The sequence below is a fragment of the Syngnathoides biaculeatus genome, chromosome 14 (assembly GCF_019802595.1).
Source record: "Syngnathoides biaculeatus isolate LvHL_M chromosome 14, ASM1980259v1, whole genome shotgun sequence".
NCBI lineage: Eukaryota > Metazoa > Chordata > Actinopteri > Syngnathiformes > Syngnathidae > Syngnathoides > Syngnathoides biaculeatus.
Window position 1 is genome coordinate 1 of NC_084653.1, and position 3617 is coordinate 3617.

The 3617-nt window shown below is 53.4% G+C and overlaps 1 long non-coding RNA gene across 1 annotated transcript; it reads right to left on the reverse strand.

Moving 5' to 3' along the window:
- Positions 1 to 15: 15 nt before the first annotated feature.
- Positions 16 to 1422, reverse strand: LOC133512686 (uncharacterized). Its single transcript, XR_009798256.1, has 3 exons — positions 745 to 1422; positions 545 to 617; positions 16 to 287 (listed from the first exon to the last, which is right to left on the reverse strand). It is a non-coding gene; the product is annotated as an uncharacterized LOC133512686 (long non-coding RNA).
- Between the last annotated feature and the right edge of the window lie 2195 nt (positions 1423 to 3617).

Here is a 3617-nt window from a genome sequence, read left to right on the forward strand (position 1 = left end):
CACCCGGTGGCTGCTCCTAACGCGGACTTCCTTTTTTAGTCCGAGGCCCAAAAACCCTTTGCAGCAGAGAAGTACCTCCTCGCATGCATGCGCATTGTTCCGGACGGGTCCTCCATACAGGAAGCCCTGACCCCTCCTGACGGAGTTTTTCCTCTCTCGTCCTGCTCGGCATCCTTCCCACAGTCGCCATCTGGTGGGTCTGCAGAGGTACTGCCAGACTCGAAGCATCGCTTTTTTTTTTTTTTTTCCACCGCAGGCGCGAGTGAAGACAAACACCACAGTAGGTCCTAGACGGGGCAATGAAATCACGGCATCCCGTAGGAAGCACTTCTACAATGTATACAAAATTTTAAACATTGTACAAATGATGTTTAAAACCCTGGCTGTCTAAATAACTCCTGTGTTGCCGTTTTGCCGCGCAAGCACGTATGAGTATCAGGGTTTATATATATATATATATATATATATATATATATATATATATATATACACACACATAACCAAGAAAACATGCATTGACGCATGGACCCTTTTTTACACATACATGTAATTTAGTCTGTCTCCCTGGCCTCAAGGTCTGTGATTCATTGGCCCCCAGGAGATGTCTCCGTTCGGGCCTGTAAGACAAAGAAGACATGAGATTTCGCGTTCCCCCTCGTCCCCATGCGCGCGGAGGGGCGATTTCGGGTGAGGGCTGGAATGGTGTGTGTTTGTGTGTGTGTGTGCCTGCGGACATCGACCCACCCCTGTGCCACGCCATCGCACCCCAGAAGCCTCGTGTAGGCCTGCGGCGCCTCCTGTACCGGGCCTCCGCCCAGTCCTCGTCATCCTCCCAATACCGCCCCATCTTTCCATTTTCCTCGTGTTCGGCAAGCGGCGGAATGTCTTTTTATATTTTTTATAAAGGCACCTGTTGTGAAGCACACTGCTAACTTTCTAAACATCGATATTCCTAATCATGTTAAACACAAATCAGGGTGGGTGGCCGGATTCCGGTCCACCGACTTACATGCACCCGGTGGCTGCTCCTAACGCGGAGTTCCTTTTTGTATTCGAGGCCCAAAAACCCTTTGCAGCGGAGAAGTACCTCCTCGCAGGCACATTGTTAGGGAGCGCGGGCATGAACCAGGCATGGTATGCGGGTGAAGGACACCCGCACGCGGGCTTCCAACCCACTGGTAGCGCGGGCTGGGTGAATGAAATATGTGACTTCAGCACTGGTTGTTCTAGTTGGATGAATGACAACCATGACTTCCACACTTAGGGTGCGCAGTTATGAACCAGGCATGGTATGCGGGTGAAGGAAACCCGCAAGCGGGCGAAGGACTCCCACAAGCAGGTTTGCAGCGCAATGGTTGTGCTGGATGGATAAAAGGCAACCATGACTCCAAACTTAGGGTTTGCGGGCATGAACCAGGCATGGTATGCAGAGGGGAACACACCCAAGCGGCCAAGCGGGCTTAAAGCGCACTAGTTGAATGACTACCATGACTTCCACACTTTGGGTGCACGGGCATGAAACAGGCATGGGATGCGATGGGAAGACGCACCCAAGAGGGCTTCCAGCGCACTGATTGTGCTCGATGGATGAAAGGCAACCATGACTTCCACACTTCGGGTGCACGGACATGGACCAGGCATGGTATGCGGGTGAAGGGCACCCGCAAGCGTGCTTGCATTGCAACGGTTGTGCTGGATGGATGAAAGGCAACCATGACTTTAACACTTAGGGCGACGGGAATGAACAACGCATGTTATGCGGGTGAAGGACACCTGCAAGCGGGCTTCTAGGGGACTTGTTGTGCTGGCTGGATGTATGACAACCATGACTTCCACACTTGGGGTGCGTGGGCATGAACCAGGCATGGTATGCAGCTGAAGGACACCCGAAAACAGGCTTGCAGCGCACTGGTTGTCCTGGCTGGATGAATGGCAACCATGACTTCCCCACTTAGTTTGCGCGGGCATTAACAGGCATGGTATGCGGGTGAAGGACACCCGCACGCGGGCTTCCAACCCACTGGTAGCGCGGGCTGGGTGAATGAAATATGTGACTTCAGCACTGGTTGTTCTAGTTGGATGAATGACAACCATGACTTCCACACTTAGGGTGCGCAGGCATGAACCAGGCATGGTATGCGGGTGAAGGAAACCCGCAAGCGGGCGAAGGACTCCCACAAGCAGGTTTGCAGCGCAATGGTTGTGCTGGATGGATAAAAGGCAACCATGACTCCAAACTTAGGGTTTGCGGGCATGAACCAGGCATGGTATGCAGAGGGGAACACACCCAAGCGGGCTTAAAGCGCACTAGTTGAATGACTACCATGACTTCCACACTTTGGGTGCACGGGCATGAAACAGGCATGGGATGCGATGGGAAGACGCACCCAAGAGGGCTTCCAGCGCACTGATTGTGCTCGATGGATGAAAGGCAACCATGACTTCCACACTTAGGGTGCACGGACATGGACCAGGCATGGTATGCGGGTGAAGGGCACCCGCAAGCGTGCTTGCATTGCAACGGTTGTGCTGGATGGATGAAAGGCAACCATGACTTTAACACTTAGGGCGACGGGAATGAACAACGCATGTTATGCGGGTGAAGGACACCTGCAAGCAGGCTTCTAGCGGACTTGTTGTGCTGGCTGGATGTATAACAACCATGACTTCCACACTTGGGGTGCGCGGGCATGAACCAGGCATGGTATGCAGCTGAAGGACACCCGAAAACGGGCTTGCAGCGCACTGGTTGTCCTGGCTGGATGAATGGCAACCATGACTTCCCCACTTAGTTTGCGCGGGCATTAACCAGGCATGGTATGCGGGTGAAGGACACCCGCACGCGGGCTTCCAACCCACTGGTAGCGCGGGCTGGGTGAATTAAATATGTGACTTCAGCACTGGTTGTTCTAGTTGGATGAATGACAACCATGACTTCCACACTTAGGGTGCGCAGGCATGAACCAGGCATGGTATGCGGGTGAAGGAAACCCGCAAGCGGGCGAAGGACTCCCACAAGCAGGTTTGCAGCGCAATGGTTGTGCTGGATGGATAAAAGGCAACCATGACTCCAAACTTAGGGTTTGCGGGCATGAACCAGGCATGGTATGCAGAGGGGAACACACCCAAGCGGGCTTAAAGCGCACTAGTTGAATGACTACCATGACTTCCACACTTTGGGTGCACGGGCATGAAACAGGCATGGGATGCGATGGGAAGACGCACCCAAGAGGGCTTCCAGCGCACTGATTGTGCTCGATGGATGAAAGGCAACCATGACTTCCACACTTAGGGTGCACGGACATGGACCAGGCAAGGTATGCGGGTGAAGGGCACCCGCAAGCGTGCTTGCATTGCAACGGTTGTGCTGGATGGATGAAAGGCAACCATGACTTTAACACTTAGGGCGACGGGAATGAACAACGCATGTTATGCGGGTGAAGGACACCTGCAAGCGGGCTTCTAGCGGACTTGTTGTGCTGGCTGGATGTATGACAACCATGACTTCCACACTTGGGGTGCACGGGCATGAACCAGGCATGGTATGCAGCTGAAGGACACCCGAAAACGGGCTTGCAGCGCACTGGTTGTCCTGGCTGGATGAATGGCAACCATGA